Raw genomic sequence first — 19,904 nt, 5'->3', positions numbered from 1 at the left:
GTATGTAGGTTCCTCAAAATGTTAAAAATAGAACCACCCTACGATCCTACAACTGCACTATTAGGTATTTACACAAAAGATACAAAATACAGATTGGAAGGGATACATGCATCCTGATGTTTATGCAGCATTGTCAACAATAGCCAAACTATGGAAAGAGCCCAAATGTCCATTGGCTGATGAATGGATAAAGAAGATGTAGCATATAGATACAATGGAATATTACTCATTATTAACATTATTACTCAGCCATCAAAAGGAAAGAAATCTTACCATCTGCAATAATGTGAGCTAGAGTGTATTGTGCTAAGCAAAATAAATCAGTCAGAGAAAGAAAAAAACATGATTTCACTCGTATGTGGAATTTAAGAAACAGAACAGATGAACATATGGGAAGGGGAAAAAAGAGAGAGTGAGGGAAATAAACCATAAGAGAGGCTTAATGACAGAGAACAAAATGAGGGGTGATGGAGGAGGTAAGTGGGGGTGGGCTAAATGGGTGATGGGTGTTAAGGAGACCACTTGTCATGCTGAGAACTGAGTGTTATATGTAAATAATAAATCACTAAATTCTATTCCTAAAAACAATATTACACTATATGTTAACTAAATAGAATTTAAATAAAAATTTAAGGAGGAAAAGGAAAGAAAGAAAATACAAACAAAAAAAAAGAAAACATAAAAGAAGGGTACCTGGCTGGCTCAGTTAGTAAAGCATGTGACTTTGGATCTTGGGGTTGTGAGTTCAAGCCTCAGATTGAGCATGGAGCTCACTTTCAATTAAATAAATAAATAAACAAAATCCTTAAAAAAAAAAAAGAAAACATAAAAGAAAATCTTTGTAGCCTTGGATTAGGCAAAAAATCTGTTAGGTACATAGCAGCACTATGATCCATAAAGAAAAATTTGATGAAGTGGACTTCATAAAAATTAAGAATTACTGCTACCTTAACACTGTTAAGAAATAAAAAGGCTAGCCTTAGACTTGTATCTGAGAATATGTAAAGAACTCTCAAAAAAAATCAATGTTTAAAATGTACAAAAGGTTCTAATAGAACAAAGAAATGTGTATATGGATGTCATATAAGCATATGAAAAGATGTTCAACAACTAGAGAAAAGTACTTTAAATCACAATGAAATTCCACTATGTTCTTATCAGAATGTCTAAAATTAAAAAGACGCATATTACCAGGGAACCTGGGTGGCTAGTTGGTTAAGCGTCCAACTTTGGCTCAGGTCACGATCTCACTGTTTGTAAGTTCAAGTCCAGCATTGGGTTCTCTGCTGTCAGCGTGTAGCCTGCTTCAGATCTTCTGTCCCCCTCTCTGTCTGCCCCTCCCCCATGCTCACACACATGCTCTCTCTCTCTCTCTCAGAATAAATAAAACTTAGAAAATTAAAATCAAAAAGAAGACACATATGACCAAGTTTTTCTGAATGTGTAGGGCAACTGAAAGTCTCATACACTGCTGGTGGGAATGTAAAATGATACAGCCACTATGGAAACAGCATGGGAGGTTTTTTTTAAAGTGAAACATATTCCTTCATAGGAGTCAGCCATTCCATTCCATGGTATTTATTCAAGAGAAATAGAATATTTCCATGTAAATGTTCATATCAGCTATATTTGTAATAGCCAAAACTAGAAACAACCCAAATACCCATTAACAGGTAAATGGGTAAACCAGTTGTTTTATATCCATACGATGGAATACTGCTCAACAATAGAGAGGAATGATACTATGTATGTATGATTCCATCTATGGAGAATTCTAGAAAATGCAATCTATCTATAGTGACAGCAAGTCAGTGGCTGCCTGAGGATATGGGGACAGAGAATCAAAAGGTAGAGACTAAAAAGGGGTAGATGGAAACTACTGGGGTATGATATGTTCATTACTTTTATTGTGACTGTGGTTTTCCTAGACTGGGTATGTGTGTGTGTGCATGTATATGTCAACACTTATCAAAATGCTAAATGTATGCAGTATATTATAACTCAACTATAACTCAACAAAGCTGTTTTAAAGTCTCTAAATTTAGTATAAAAATATGTATGGCATAAAAACTGTGAGGTATAATAATAAGACAACATCTCCGAGCCCGATCCAAGTTCCCCTCCTCAAACCTATAACCCCTCCCTCCCCCAAGAGGTAACCACTATTATTTTTCTGCATAAAATAAACAAATAAAAACAGTACTGTATGCCTTAGGAAACAATATGGGAACACTTCAGGTCTAAATTAATGAAAAATAGTTACATCTTAAAACACATTTTTCAGGGGCGCGTGGATGGCTCAGTCGATTAAGCATCCAACTCTTGATTTCAGCCCAGGTAATGATCTCATGGTTCATGAGTTCAAGCCCCACATCGGGCTCTGCACTGGCAGCACAGAAACTGCTAGAGATCCTCTGTCTCCCTCTCTCTATGCCCCTCCCTCTGTTCACTCTTTCTTGCAAAAATAAACATTTAAAAAAAATTTTTTCAAGGGCACCTGGGTGGCTCAATTGGTTAAACCACTGACTCTTGATTTTGGCTAAGGTCATGATCTCACAGCTTGTGAGGTTAAGCCCTACACTGGGCTCTGAACTGTCAGTGCACTGTCAGTGACTGGGATTCTCTCTCTCCCTCTCTGTCTGCCCCTCCCTTGCTTGTACACTCTCTCTCAGAATAAATAAATAAACTTAAAACACACACACACACACACACACACACACACACACACACACACTTAAAAAAATTTTTTTTCAATGTAACACTTTTCACAAATGGTATTTGAAAGAACTTAGATATTAACATCATTAAGTTACTTACTATTTTTATGAGAATTTTAACTATATTATTAGATACTATTTTATCATATTTACCAATAATTTCATTCAGAGTCATCTTATCTACCAACTGGATTTGAAGTCCTTCTCAGAATTCTTCAATGTCCATTTTCCCTGCCTCACCACCAAGCACTTACCATCCAATTTAGCACAAATTATGGGTTTTACTATGAAAGCTCCCCAAATCTTGGAAATAAGCAATGCACCCTATGAATTAAGTCTTATAAACTGCAGACAGCTTATGTGGAAGTAAACCAAAAGCTTATTTGCAAAATTTTTATTACAGAGCAGACAGGTTCAAAATTTCAAACAAGTTGCCTTGTTTTTAATCTTAGAAAGTAGGACGTTGGATGCTATTATCATTTAAGTAAGTGAAAGCCTGCTCAATTTACTGTATCTATGCAGAAAAAGGGAATGATTCTTGTGATGGTTAATTTCATGTGTCACCTTGATTGAGCCATGAGATCCCTAGACATTTGCTCAAACATAATTCTTGGTGTTTCTCTGAGGAGGTTTTTAGATGAGATTAACACTGAAATTGGTAGAATGAGTAGAGCAGATTGTCCTCCCTAACTAACGTGAGTGAGCTTCATCCATTCAGCTGAGGGCTTGAATAGGAGAAAAAGGTTGACCCTTCCCCAAGTAAGGGTGACATCCTCCCACCTAACTGCTTTCAAACTGAGACATCAGCTTTTTCCTGCCTGCGGACTTGAACCTTGGGTCCTGAGTCTGCCAACCTTCATACCAGAACTATACCATAGGTTCTCTGGTTCCCAGGCCTTCAGACTCAGAATGGACTCAGGCTCTCCTGGGTCCCAAGCTTGCCATCTCACCCTGAAGATCTTGGGACTTGTCAACCTCCATAATTGCATGAGCCAATTCCCTAAAATAAATCTCTTTATGTATAAACATCTTTATATTTATATTTATGCATTTCCTATTGGTTTTGTTTCACTGGAGAACCCTGACTAATACAGTTAGCATCGAGCATAGAAATTAGTACAACAAAGCAGCATAGGTTGGCAAGTAGTCCAACACTAATGGGAGTGGGGGATAGTTCTTCCCCAACTTGCAGACACCATCTTCCTAAAATCTCTCCTAGGAATGACTTCATTATAGAGATTCTTCAGCTAACACAGTTCAGCACAATTTAACTTCAAACCATCTATGGATCTGCGTTCTGATTATATACTCAATAAACAACTTCTGGTTTTGATTTAGCTTTTCATGTACAACTTCTCCCCTGGGGAAATATCCCCTCTCAATCCTAAGTCCTTGAGACTGTGTGAAAGACTGTATGGGCACCTGTTCTTTTTGTCTAATTGGAATTCATTCAGCCTTCTTTTAATGAAAACATTTTTATTTCCTTCAATCCATGTTTGTGGAAGGATTCAGCCTTCCCGGTATAGGACTAGGAACATGACTGAGGCTTAGATAAATCAAAGTTACTGTGACTGGTTTAGTAACCAGAAGTTAGCACTGTTCAATTTCTTCACTGGTTATGGGTCTGTTCAAATTTTCTATTTCTTCCTGTTTGAGTTTTAGAAGTATGTGGGTGTTTAGGAATTTGTCCATTTCTTCCAGAATGTCCAGTTTGTTGGCATATAATTTTTCATAGTATTCTCTGATAATTGCTTGTATTTCTGAGGAATTGGTTGTAATAATTCCATTTTCATTCATGATTTTATCTATTTGGGCCATCTCCCTTTTCTTTTTGAGAAGCCTGGCTAAAGGTTTATCAATTTTGTTTATTTTTTCAAAAAACCAACTCTTGGTTTCATTGATCTGCTCTAGTTTTTTTTTTTTTTTTTTTTTTTTTTAGATTCTATATTGTTTATTTCTGCTCTGATATTTATGATCTCTCTTCTTCTGCTGGGTTTGGTGTGTCTTTGCTGTTCTGTTTCTAGTTCCTTTAGCTGTGTTGTTAGATTTTGTATGTGGGATTTTTCTTATTTCTTGAGATAGGCCTGGGTTGCATGTATTTTCCTCTCAGGACTGCCTTTGCTGCATCCCAAAGCATTTGGATTGTTGTATTTTCATTTTCATTTGTTTCCATATATTTTTTAATTTCTTCTCTAATTGCCTGGTTGACCCATTCATTCTTTAGTAGGGTGGTCTTTAACCTCCATGCTTTTGGAGGTTTTCCAGACTTTTTCCTGTGGTTGATTTCAAGATTCAAAGCATTGTGATCTGAAAGCATGCATGGTATGACCTCAATTCTTTTACACTTATGAAGGGCTGTTTTGTGGCCCAGTATGTGATCTATCTTGGAGAATGTTCCATGTGCACTCGAGAAGAAAGTATATTCTGTTGCTTTGGGATGCAAAGTTCTAAATATATCTTTCAAGTCCATCTGATCCAATGTATCATTCAGGGCCCTTGTTTCTTTATTGATTGTGTGTCTAGATGATCTATACATTGCTGTTAGTGGGGTATTAAAGTCCCCTGCAATTACCACATTCAAATGGTGCTGGGAGAACTGGACACCAACATGTAGAAGAATGAAACTAGACCACTTTCTTACACCATTCACAAAAATGAACTCAAAATGGAGGAAGGACCTGAATGTGAGACAGGAAAACATCAAAACCCTAGAAGGGAAAGCAGGAAAAAAACCTCTCTGACCTCAGCGGCAGCGATTTCTTACTTGACACATCCCCAAAGGCAAGGGAATTAAAAGCAAAAATGAACTACTGGGATCTCATGAAGATAAAAAGCTTCTGCACTGCAAAGGAAACAACCAACAAAACTAAAAGGCAACCAACGGAATGGGAAAAGATATTTCCAAATGGCATTATCAGACAAAGGGCTAGTATCCAAAATCCATGAAGAACTCACCAAACTTCACAGCCAGAAAACAAATAATCCAGTGAAGAAATGGGCAGAAGACGTGAATAGACACTTCTCTAAAGAAGACATCCAGATGGCCAACAGGCACATGAAAAGATGCTCAACATCATTCCTCATCAGGGAAATACAAATTAAAACCACACTCAGATATCACCTCACACCAGTCAGAGTGGCCAACATGAACAAATCAGGAGACTATAGATGCTGGCGAGGATGTGGAGAAACGGGAACCCTCTTGCACTGTTGGTGGGAATGCAAACTGGTGCAGCCACTCTGGAAAACAGTGTGGAGGTTCGTCAAAAAATTAAAAACAGATCTACCCTATGACCTAGCAGTAGCATTGCTAGGAATTTACCCAAGGGATACAGGAGTACTGATGCATAGGGGCACTTGTACCCCAATGTTTATAGCAGCACCTTCAACAATAGCCAAACTATGGAAAGAGCCTAAATGTCCATCAACTGACGAATGGATAAAGAAACTATGGTTTATATACACAATGAATTACTACTTGGCAATGAGAAAGAATGAAATATGGCCTTTTGTAGCAATGTGGATGGAACTGGAGAGTGTTATGCTAAGTGAAATAAGTCATACAGAGAAAGACAGATACCATATGTTTTCACTTTTATGTGGATCCTGAAAAACTTAACAGAAGACCATGAGGGAGGGGAAGGAAAAAAAAAAGTTAGAGAGGGAGGGAGCCAAACCATAAGAGACTTAAAAACTGAGAATAAACTGAGGGTCGATGTGGGATGGGAGGGAGGGGAAAGTGGGTGATGGGCATTGAAGAGGGCACCCGTTGGGATGAGCACTGGGTGTTGTATGGAAACCAATTGGACAATAAATTTCTAAAAAAAAAGTTAGCACTGTTATTTTCAATTATGGAAGCCAGCAATTTTTGTCTTTATTTTATTTTGTATAAGCTAGCTTGCATTGGACTTTTCATGGAAAAAGATCTAATACAAATATCAAATTAAAACCTACTTACTCTGGGGGTGCCTGGGTGGCTCAGTCGGTGGAGCATCTGACTTTGGCTCAGGTCATGATCTCGCAGTTCGTGAGTTCAAGCCCCACGTCGGGATCCGTGCTGACAGCTCAGAGCCTGGAGCCTGCTTCAGATTCTGTGTCCCCTTCTCTCTCCGCCCCACCCCTGCTTGTGCTCTGTCTCTCTCTGTCTTTCAAAAATGAATAAACATTGGGGCGCCTGGGTGGCGCAGTCGGTTAAGCGTCCGACTTCAGCCAGGTCACGATCTCGCGGTCCGTGAGTTCGAGCCCCACGTCAGGCTCTGGGCTGATGGCTCGGAGCCTGGAGCCTGTTTCCGATTCTGTGTCTCCCTCTCTCTCTGCCCCTCCCCCGTTCATGCTCTGTCTCTCTCTGTCCCAAAAATAAATAAAAAATGTTGAAAAAAAAAAAAAATCAAAAATGAATAAACATTTAAAAAAATTTTTTAAAAAAACCTACTTACTCTGGCTTATGCATTGGTCTGTGAACCCGGTTAGTAAGCCCACTCTCAGTGTGCTGACAGACAGTATTTTTGAGTGTACTAAAATGAGTACCAGATCCTGGGGCAGGATAAATTCACAAATTCAAAGGCAGGTTTGTGAATCCGTACAGTGTCAGAGAGAAGAGCATGCAATTTGCCAGAATAAAGACTTGGCATTACATTTCAGGAGGCCCATCTACCCAGAGAACAGTTCTTGGGGAGGTAAGTTATGTAATATATCTCTAAGTCTCAGTACTCACAAGTGTTAAATGGAGTTAATAGTAACATACCTCATACTGCAAGGACTTAATAAAAGCAACAGCAACAGTTACTGACCACCCATTATGTACAAACTGCTGCTTTAAGTCATATGTAGAACAAGCAAGAGCTCATGGATGAGACCTACTAATATGCTTGAGAAATTGAGACATCTTGGCAATGCACTAAGGAGCCTGTCTTGTAAAGAGCCCATTGCCTTTTAATGTTGGAGAATCATAATTCAATAACTACTTGGGTTTATTGGTTATTTGGGTTTGTTTGTTTTGGGGTATTTTGGGGAGCTTTTTGGTCAGAACAAGATATAAGAGTATCTTTGTTTACGACTTTTCATTTTGGATCCCTCTATTTTCCTTGTATTAAAAAATTTTCACGTTTTTCCAATAGGATTAAAGAATTTCACCTAGAAATTGAAAAATTGGAAATGACAATAAAATATCAAAAAAGGATATATCTAATCCTCCCATCTGGCTAATTTAAAGTTACAGTTCATCTGATTTTACCCAGTCTGAGAACTACATAATATCCCAAGCCTCCGGAATTCAGCAGCTCATCACAAATAATAAAGAGAGCTGTGTAAAAATCCCTTTGTGGCCTCCCTGACCTCATGAGCTCTAAACACTTTTCTGGCTCTGATCTTTTTTGTGCAGTTCAACTTGTAACAAAAGCGACAGCTTTCAGAAAGCAATGCTTCAATCAGTAACCAGAATGTGGAGCTTATGAGAACAGGACCCTAGGTTCAACCAATTGGTTTCATGGGCAAATTGGCTTCATGGAATGAAAAATCCAGTTCTATAACTATGATCAGCACTCCTGTCTCAAGCCAGCACTCTTCCAAATACATGCCCTTAATTGCAGCAGCAAGCTAGTAAGAGAAATATGGGTGTCTCAGCATAACCTGTCACAACTAAGAGAAGGAGCAATTATAACACAGGATCTCCAGTTTACCTCATGCATGCTTTGCACAAACTGTCCCATCTGAGGGACAGAGACGTATCGAACATCTACTCGAACCTACAGGGATTTGCATTCTAGTATGGTGATTAAAACACTTGTGAAACCATGGTAAAACAATTTTGCAGAAGAAAACTAAAAATTAGTTTCAATAATCAGGCCATATAAGAGTTTACTGTGTAGCCATGTGTGTCAAATTGTTGGCCATTTAACTTGCAAGAGGACACTAAGTTAAGAACTGCATAGAAAAGGTGCTGAAGCTCGAAGAGCTTAGGGGGTTGGACAGATATCACCTAGTTTAAAGACAGCAAAGTCAGGATCTGACCCAGTTTTATGTAAGGTCAAAATCACCTCTGTTAACCACACTACTGTACTACCTCCCTAATAGAAGAGTACAAACAATGCAGAGAAAGCCAGGGACCTCAGTCTTTTCATGCAAATGGTATCTACTGAATGGGGCAGCTTAGATAGCAAGTAGCCTTTCATGCTAAGGGACTATCTGCGTCTTCTGTATGTGATTGCTTTGCACCAGAGAATTAAACAGTGGACTTCTATAAGATAGGAACAGAGTGATCATTGCTTTTCCAAAACTGCCCATTGCACCTTGGCAGGTACTTATGTTTTCTTCAAACAGGAGAATGCCCGGACGCAGTGCCATGAATCTAAATGCATAGGCCTTTTAGCAGGATTCTTAGGGGGCAATTTTACAAGTGCCTGAAATAATGACCAAAGCAATTTTTAAAATGTGTTCAAATAACAGTTGTGAGCACCGTCAGGTTGTTCCACCCAAGATGCAAAAGAAAGGTAATTACCTGTAAAACACATAAAATGTACATTGTTTACTCATCATTAACTCTGAACACCTTTATGCTAATGGATACAATAAGACATGCTCCCAGCAATAGGGTGACATAAACAGCCTAAGTCAGAGGGACACAAAGACCTCCCCAGCTGAGTGAATGACATCCCAGTAACCTTGAAGAATTCCTGTGACCAGCCATGGACTTTAATCACCTGTGGAAGCAGTAAATTATGAGAGAAAACCCAATAGGCACCAGAGACTGCTTTAGAGACATTACCTTGTCTTTACACAGTCCTATGAAGGTGATGTGCCAGGCAAAGAAATAGAGAAGCAAGGAAGAATATAAATGACAAGACACAATGAAAAGACAAAATCTTAGTCCTCTGAATCCCAAGAATTTTTTTTTTCATAATTGCTACTCCTCCAAAGTTTCTATCCTGTGGGGGTTCTTACAGTTCTTTTTTAAAACATTAAAAAGGCATTTCTGGAAAAGTTTGAAATCATAGAACTAGAGTCTTGCTTTTACCATCTATTCATGTTTCCTCCTCCACATTCTCTGGGAAGCACAGAAGTTAAACTAATGTTTATTGAGTTCCTACACTACACCAGGCAACTTATATACAATATATATAGGAACAAGTGTTCTCAATAAACTTTTTAGTACTTGTCTTCTTCATAACCCATCCTTTCCTCCTAGAAGCAGAAATTATCCAAAGAGCCATTGGAAAAAAAAAAAAAAGGCAGAATAAGAGGGCAATACATGTTACTCCTGTTCTTGACATTTTTCTTTTTAATGTGGTAGCTTTCACTGATTTTGAAAAAACTTCTGACAATAAGAGTTTGTGATTTTTTATCAAGCACTTTTACTTCATTTACGGTAACTTTAGTAACAGAGAAAAAACTAGGTTGCCAATAGCTAAAACAATTTCATTGAAATAATTCATAATGATAGCAGGATAGATACATATAAATACAGGTAGATATAGATACATAATCTCCACTTCAGTCCTTCAGTGAGATAAAGGAGAATGTAGGCTGGAAAAAATGAGAGGGTAAGCATCCCCTAGACCTTGAGCTAGATGGGGTTGAATTTTTGGCAAATGGAGGAGCCCTGCGTCCCAGCCACACATAGCGTCCCAAATGGGATTCAGAGGGGAATATCTGAGGTTGCTCTCTAAGGGCCTTGGCCTTGAGAGCACTATTAAGGGCCTCTGTGCACCAATGGGGAGGACCTCTCAAATTGAGAGCTCTGAGCTGGTCCAGTACAGTTCTATAAGAATAATGACAAAAGACCAGTCTGTGTAAAAGCACCATACAGCAGAATAAACAATGTAATAATAAAGACACTATGGGCTATAGACTAGGCCACTTATCACCTCTACTTGCCCCAACTCAAGTTTTCTAGAACCATAAGAAGGAGAAGCTCCAAATCAAGACTAATATTAGGTTCCTTACTGCCCTGGGAATTAAAGACTAGACTCATAATAATTGTTTTCTAAAAGGTGAAGTTCTGGGGCACCTGGGTGTCAAGTTGGTTAAGCTTCCAACTCTTGACGTCAGCTCAGGTCAGGATGTCATGGTTCATAAGTTCAAGCACCGTGTCAGGCTCCCATTTGGGATTTTTTCTGTCCCTTTCTCTCTGCCCCTTCCCAATTCATGTGCACATGTTCTCTCTCTCTCTCTAAAAATAAACTTTTTAAAAAATTAAAAATTAAAAAAATAAAAAGGTGAAGTTCTTTAACTCAAATAAGGCATGAGTTTTGAAGATTATCTGACTGCAATTTAAATACTAGCTATACATATGACCATGATTAAATGACAAATTCACTAAGCTTTAGTTGCCATATTTATAAAATCATAACATACCTTGAGGCAAAGGTATAAAACTTAATAATTCATAAATCTATGTGACATATAGTATGTGTTCGATAAGTGACAGCTATTACTATCATCATCATCATTATTATTTTATAAATGTGTTCCACTGTACAGAAAAGAAAAGGTGACCTTTCCATAAAAAGGTATCTGGAGAAGGTGCTATGGTATACAACTCAGATCTTCAGGACCCAGGCATTCATGAACTGGGCTACCTGGTGTGTGGATCACATACCACATGCACTAGCAGAAGCTGTGAGATCACATGTAGAACTGGATCTAAGGGCTCTGAAACAAGGGGCATGGAACATTAAGTTGGATGAGGAAGAATCTATCACTATGGGAGCATTCTCCTGTGAGACCGGATTTAACATTCTTTTCTTTTTTTAATGTTTTTTTAATGTTTATTTATTTTTGAGAGAGAAAGAGAGACAGAGTGTGAGCAGGGGAGGGGAAGAGAGAAAGGGAGGTGCAGAATCCGAAGCAGGCTCCAGGCTCTGAGCTGTCAGCACAGAGCCCGACATGGGGCTCGAACGCACGAACTGTGAGATTATGACCTGAGCCGAAGTCAGACACTTAACCAACTGAGCCACTCAGGTGCCCCAAGACAGGATTTAACATTCTGCAAGGGCTTCAGGAAAGTGCTAACAGGATGCTCAGGTGATGTTAGAAGCACAAAGAAAGTTAAGGCCTGTGTTAGGTGAATGATAAATATTAGGCATGCCTGGCTGGCTCAGTCAGAAGAGCATACAACTCTTGATCTCAGGGTCAGAGTTTGAGTCCCACGTTGGATGTAGTAGAGATTACTTAGATAGATAGATAGATAGATAGATAGATAGATAGATAGATAGATAGACAAACTTTTAAAAAAGACAAGAAATATCAGAAATTCTTCACTCCTAGATAGACTAGCTTGATGTAGAGGTGCAAGCTGAAAACTGACAGCTGGTCGTGTACCCAGCCACCTGCTTTGCGTGAAAAGTGGTGACGATATATACGGTGCCATGAGAAATAGCAAAGGGCTTGGCTGGTTGGACCAAGCCTGGGAGGAAAAAGACTAGGAGACTTGGGACAGAGAAGTCTGAGAAAGAGGCATGTAACTAAACATAGAGAAACGGACCCAGTGTGTGATACCTGCATATTGTATATTATGCACTTGGGAACCACTGTGTCATCTGGCACCCGGAAGATCCGCTGGAGCATCCATTGGCACTGCCCTATCCAGTCTGAAGGAGAGCCTCGCTCTCACATTCATTCACAGATAGTGTTGAAGAGCACTTCCCTGGAAATCTTCTGCCTTGTGTACATATCCCTGAGTCTCCCAAGGAACCCAATCCAAGAAAAGGCCAAATTAAACATTCATAATTTAAAAGGAAAGACCAGAGCACCTAGGTGACTCAGTCGTAAAACGTCTGATTCTTGATTTCGGGCCAGGTCATGATACCAGGGTTGTGGGATCAGGCCCTGTGTCAGGCTCTGCACTGAGTGTGCAGCTTGCTTAAAATCATTTTCCTTTCTTTCTTTCTTTCTTTCTTTCTTTCTTTCTTTCTCTCTCTCTCTCCCCCCCCACCCCCTCACCCATCTCCCCCATTTGTGCTTGCCTGCTCTCTCTCTAAAATAAAAAATAATACAAAATAATTTAAAAAATAAGGAAAGACAATGGAAATTTTTTATGAAAGATAATACTTTCATCATAAAACGTGTATTTTAAATCCCTGAATATTTTAAAGACGACTCAAACAAGTGGCTAAAATTGTTATCACCACCACCCACCCTACACCTGCCAACCATACAAACAAAGACTTACAACTCACAGACATACCCACACACATATACCACCCATTCCTTGGAACAAAAACGAACAGAACAGTGGGCTTTCTTACAAAATCAGATTTGAGATTGGGGAAAAATCAGAATACAATCTAGAATGTGTACAACATACACACCTGGCAATAAATGATTAATTAAATATGTGATGTTTAACTATATGATGGAATATTATACCAGAAATGAAAATGGTCTCGTTTAAGGATATTTAATGACATGTTATTACAAAGTTTGATATATTACAAAGAGAATAAAATATATTATAAAATAAATATGATACCACTTCACACCCATTAGAATGGCTATTATCAAAAAACAAACAAATAAAACAGAAAACAACAAAGGTTTACACAGATGTAGAAAAACTGGAACCCTTGTGCATGGTTGATGGGAAGGTAAAATGATGCAGCTGCTAGAGAAAACAGCATGATGTTTAAAAAAAAAAACTAAACACGGAATTACAATATGATCCAGCAATTCCACTTCTGGATACATACACAAAAGAATTGAAAACAGGGGGCACCTGGGTGGCTCAGTTGGTTAAGCATACAACTTGGCTCAGGTCATGATCTCACCGTTTGTGGGTTCAAGCCCAGCATCAGGCTCTGTGCTGCCAGCTCCAAACCTAGAGCCTGCTTCAGATTCTGTGTCTCCCTCTCTCTCTGCCCCTCCCCTGCTCACAGTCTCTCTGTCTGTCTCTCAAAAATAAATAAACATTAAAAATTTAAAAAAAAAGGAATTGAAAACAGGATTATTCACAATAGCCAAAAGGTGGAAACATCACAAACGTCCATCAACAGGTGACTAAATATAATGTGGTATATATGTACATACACTGGAATATTACTCAGCCATAAAAAGGATTAAAATTTGGATATACTGTACAACACAGAGAAACCTTAAAGACATTACAGTTAAGTGAAGTGAGCCATACACAAAAGGATAAATATTGCATGATTCTCATATTTACATGAGGTACCTTGAATAATCAACTTAGGAGAGACAGAAAGTAGAACAATGGTGACAAGGAGTTACAGGGAGGGAGGAATGGGGATTTATTGTTTAATGGGTACAAAATTTCATCGTGGAATGATGAAGAAATTCTGGAGATGGATAGTGGTGGTGGTTACACAACACTGGGAATGTACTTAATACCACTGAAATGTATACTTAAAAATGGCTAACTGAGTCAATTTTATGTTATGCATAGTACACAACAAAAAGTCATTTGAAAACAACCAAATATGGTGAACTACCATACAATTTTGTGAAAACATAGCTAGGCTCTATAATGAGCATCTAAGAATCCACCCCTCCCCCCCTTCTTTCCTTCCTTCAAAAACCATATATTGAACACTTTGAGTCACATCCTAAATATTTAGAACACAAAGATTTCTGAGGCAGAAAAATGTCCTATAAAGAGCACACAGAGCCATAATTTAGAATGAGAAAAGAGATACTGAAGAGAAAATGTCACCACAATTTGATTAAACACTCTAATGATTATAAAGACAGAATGTTGGGAGAGCAGTCAACTCTGCTCTTCCTCTGCCCCTAGTAAAGTTCTGGGATATTAGCAGTAGAGCTGGCATGGAGCATTTATATCAAAATATATTTTTCAACAAAACAAATATTTTCAACACCTACCTCATAGGAAATATATCACACCTAATTCAAGGCTTGCTTCTAAAAAACTTCTATCATGCCCGTCGACCGTCCCATGGAAATTTGTACTATGCATAACAGCTGTTTACAATCTTTCTCCAACATTAGACTACCAGTTGAACACATTGCTATATCTCGTTCACCACTGTACCCCTATTGGCCATCCTGGTGTCTAGCACTGAATAAAAGTTCAAGACCTGATGGCTGAATAAACATGATGGAGAAGGAAGAAAGAGGCTGAGGGTCCTTGGAGCCTATACGGGGACTGAGGACTAATGTCATCGCAAAAGATGGTATCCTATTTAGGGTCCAAAATAGAGCAGAATACATCTTTGTCCCAAAAGTGATTGGTAAATTGAATGACAGCTGAGGGTTGAGATCCCTGTTGTTCATAATTTCTTCGTGGGAACTCTAGCAGTTTGTTGAACTGTTATGTGTTTAAACTATATGTTTATTAGACTATGATAAATCTCTATTTAAAACTAAAAGACCTAGAATGAAGGGATGAATAAATAAATAAGCAAACAAATAAAATTTCTATCATCTCTGGAAAAATAAAACCTACTTAAAAATTAAATTGAGAAAAAAATGTATATTAGAATGGAAAATGTTTAAAAGGCAATGTGTTAAGAAAAATATAGTTGAGATCAGATACACTGAATGCTAGTCCCAATTCAACCACTTAAAACTGAGTAATCATGGGATCAATTATGTAATTTTCTGGGCCCCAGTTTCTTTGTCTATAAAATGAGAACACTGAAGGGATAACTCTCAAGGTTCTTTCAGGTCTATTTTTCCTGAATTCCACATACATCACTATGGCTCATGGTGCTATAGAATCAGGTGAAGTATCACAGAGTTTATAACATCTAGGATTATCATTGCATCTGTAGCTATCAGGTTTTCTTGGGAAACATGACCAAATTGTATTTAGAAAAGACAAAAAAAAAAGTTTCCCATGAATAACAGTAGGAATAAGATTACTAACCTAAATATCCTCAGCAAATATGACATTGACAATCTAAGATTAATGAGAAAATTAAAATCTTTCAGTTATGTAACCATTTTTCTTTTGTTTAAAGTACAGGGGCATGCAAATGTCCATCACTGATGAATAGATATATACATATAATGGAATATTACTTGGCAATCAAAAATAGTGAAATTTTGCCATTTGCAACAATGTGGATGGAACTAGAATATATTATGCTAAGCAAAGTCAGTCGGTCAGAGAAAGATAAATATCATATGATTTCACTCATATGTGGAATTTAAGAAACAAAATAGATGAACAAAAAAAATAGATAAATATAGGAGAAGGGAAAGAAAAATAAGATAAAAACAGAGAGGGAGGCAAACCATAAGAGACTCTTAATTAAATACAGATACCAAACTGAAGGTTGCTGGAGGAGTGTTGGATGGCGGGAGGGGTGGGCTAAATGGGTTATGGGCTTAATTAAGGAGGGCACTTGTTGGGATGAGCACTGGGTATTATATGTAAGTCATGAATCACTGGGTTCTACTCCTGAAACCATTATTACACTACATGTTAACTAACTTGGATTTAAATAAAATTTTAAAAATAAATAAATTTTAAAAAAAGGATGGGGGGAACCTGGGTGGCTCAGCTGATTAAGTGTATGACTCTTGACCTCAACTCAGGTCTTGATCTCAGGGTTATGAGTTCAGATCCTGTAATGGGCTACACACTGGGCGTGGAGCTTACTTTAAAAAAAAAAAAAAAAAAAAAGTATGGATGAGCAAAGAGAAAATCATAACAGTCTGTCATTTATTCTTTTGATGGTTAATTTTATGTGCCAATTAAGCTATAGTGCATAACTGTTTGGTCAAACACTTATCTAGATGTTTCTGTAAATGTATTTTTTAGATGTGATTATTTCATTCAATAGACTTTAAGTAAAAGAGATTACTCTCCACAATACAGGTAAGCCTCACTCAGTCTGAAGAGCAAAGATTCTCAAGGTAGAAACAATTTTCACAACTGCAACATGGAAACCCTGCCTGAATTTCCACCTTGCTGGCCTGCCCTACAATACAAATTTCAGATTTGCCAGCCTCAATAGCTTAAACCAGTAACTTAAAATAAATCTCCTTCTCTCTCATTCACATATACATGAATTCTGCTTCTCTAAAGAACCCTGACTAATGCAATTATCTTAACACTAACATAAATGCTTTATTTATTGTTGTTTAGAAAGTATGATTCTTCATTTAGAATAGTTGGGGAGAAAGTTCTAGAAGATGCATCAAAGAAACTCTCTGCTCAGTCATTCTCAATTGAAATTCATGATGTTGCTTGAAGCATACGGTTTCTTGATCTCTAAACACATTGCAGTCTTAGACTTGCTTTCTGCTACCAAGAAAATTTGAGGGATATGAAATCATAGAATCTTTGAGTTGCAATCGAAGAAACAGACTTAATTCAGATAATAGCAGTGACAATAATGATAGCGGTAGTAGCAGTAGTAATTACAATAATGGTTCACATGACTAAAAAATACAAAGTAGACCTGACTTTAGACCTAAAAATCTTCCAACAATGTCATCAAGACTCCTGAGCCGTCCTCGACTTCAACTTTTTCAGTGAAGAACTTACTCTTAGACATTCTCCCATATGGTAGCTCCTAGGTAATTCCAGCATTGTCTCATCCTACATCTAACAACTCCCAGTGGAAATAGACTCTAATTCTCAATAATTGCAACAAATTTCCAGACTACTCTAATGATTTCCTCTTATAATGTGACTATATCTAAATAAATCACTATTGAGAGGATAGAATATGCTGATTGGTCAGCAATACGTCACTTCTTACAACTTGGAATGTAGAAAGGAAGGGAATAACATTGCAGGGTTGATGTAGGGGCAAGAAGTAGGAAAGAAAAAATTCCCAAAGAAAACTGCTATTGTCAGAGAACAGCACCATTTTTCAAGAATAAAAATTAAAAATAGAGGATAATAATCTTTCTAGTGGGTATACTTGACCTAGAGGTCTATAATAAATAGGTTTCTAAAATGGCCCATGAGGTGCTCCCCAGAATACCCACCTTGTAAAACCCCTCCTCTTGAAAAAAACATCATCATAGCCTGTGAATATGATAGAATATATGACTCCCATGATTACGTTACTCATAGGGCAGAAAGGATTTTTCAGATATAATTAAAAGTCCCTAATCAGTTGACTTTAAGTGAATCAACAGGGGCTTATCCTTGGTGGGGCTGACGTAATCAAATGAGGATTTTAAAAGAGACTGGAAGCATCAGAGAACTCTTGTGCTGTATAGACATGTCATGAATTGTTTTTTCAATGGGGCCTTATGTCTTGCCTAAAGCCTGAGGGTGGCCTCTAGGGGTTGAGAGCAACCCTAGCCAATTGTTAATATGAAAACTAAGGTCTAGATCATTTTATAACCCAAAGAACTGAATCCTGCCTGTCAATTGCCTAAATGAGCTGGGAAGAACTCTCTCCAGCTACAAATGAGAGACCACAGCACTGGCCAACACCAGTTATATCATGTAGGGAATTCTAATCTACAGGAAGTGTAAGGCAACTTGGTGGTTTTTAAGAATATGCTAATTTGTTACATAGCAATAGGAAATGAACAGAAGGTCACTGCTTAAATTCCTTTGTGTTTCCATTTCCATGACAAACAGCACAATATACAAAAGTGCACACCACGTATGTTAATAATGACAATTGCAGTGGTAGTTTTCTTTGAGTATTTTTAGTTCCCAACAGTGGCAAATAAGATAATTTTGAGATGTGAAATGTGCTCTTGCCTGCAATACGCCCTGCAGCTGAGTTTCAGGCATATTTTTTGGCAAAATAATCTGAGTCTTAATTTCACTTGCTGAGCTAAAGAGAGAAAAATGTTGATTGTTTACATGGTTAATACTCTTCTCTGTCACAAAGAGCAATGTGCATTTCTTGAAATCTGTTAAATTCTTTTAAAGTTATGCCTTATCTCTAAAACAGTAGATGCCCCCTGAAGCTTTAACATTCCAAAGAGATGGAGGAAATGCAGAAAATGTTTCCAAAAGATGTCCTTTCCTATTGAACTAATGGAAAGGAATTGTAGAATCTTTACCAAAAATAAGACATTTTGGAAGAACCAGGAGCCAGAAAACGTGTTGTGTCCTCCCTAAATCTATTTTCCAAGCCTGTGACCTTCGGAAAACCTCTTCTGCATAAAAGATTGAATAAACCCCAACAAAAAGAATCAGTGAAAGGATTCCATGAAAATGTAGGGCTTTATGAATTCCAAAGTGCTAACTAAAATTAAAACACAGGATAACATATTTATTAAATTGAGGGTTTTTTTTTTCCTCCCCAAAACTGTATATTCTAGACACTAGCATATTTAGAATGTAAACCTTTTAGGAATGATGAAGCATAGGGCATAAATGATCCTTGGACTGCATTGTAGAATATATTCTATTGGAATGTTGATACCAGAAAACAAATTACACTAAACAGCCTGTTAAATAAAACTTACCTCATAAATTATAGTATTGTATACTTTGTAAAATTTATGTATAGGGACACATTTAAATGTATGGTAAATTAAAGAAATTATTAATTAATTGTTACTGGCCTAAGAGTCTTGAGTTATTAGTGTAATTAAGGCTATTTGTATAAGAATGAATCTGGATACAGGAGGGTATCTTTTTTTTTTCCTTTTTATTTTTTGACTTTCTTTAACCAGAGTTTAATAAGAATCCAAAATCATTTATATCCCAACAGGTAGGGTGCCAGTGAGTTAGAGATAATTTCAGTCAGGCAAAGTGATGGCTCAAACGTCTCACTGCTCTTTGGTTGTTATGACAGTGCAGTGAGAAGGTTTCTCCATTCTCTGGGTAATATTCATGAGGGTGACTTACTGCTATTGTCAGGGAGGAAGACCTTCTTCCGCTCCATGGTCCTTCTAGCCGGACTTAGAATCAAATTGACATGAGACAGATTTGATAGGAGAAAAATCCAATTTAATACGTATATGTAGGAGGAATCCACACAGACATGGATTCCAAAGACAATGAGGCAACAGGAAGCTCATATAAGCTAAGGAGAGAGGTAGGGATCTGGGGATCCAAAGGGGAGAAAACTCATCACCAAGAAGGTGAAAAGGAGTACTGGGGGGGAAAACAGAGTTGCTCTATTATGCAGAGAAGTTCCTTCAGTAAAGGGAGTCTGTGAGTAACTCTCTTCCTTTTGCAGGCTCTCCTTTCCAATGTAAATTTAGGCACTTATGGAGGAGGCAACAGAGCTTTTCCTGTATCTGCTAGGTTTTAATTGCTTTTAACTTGAGATAATCTTT

The sequence above is a fragment of the Panthera leo genome, chromosome C2, assembly GCF_018350215.1.
Source record: "Panthera leo isolate Ple1 chromosome C2, P.leo_Ple1_pat1.1, whole genome shotgun sequence".
NCBI classification, from domain to species: Eukaryota; Metazoa; Chordata; class Mammalia; order Carnivora; family Felidae; genus Panthera; species Panthera leo.
Note: the sequence above shows the minus strand (reverse complement) of the source record.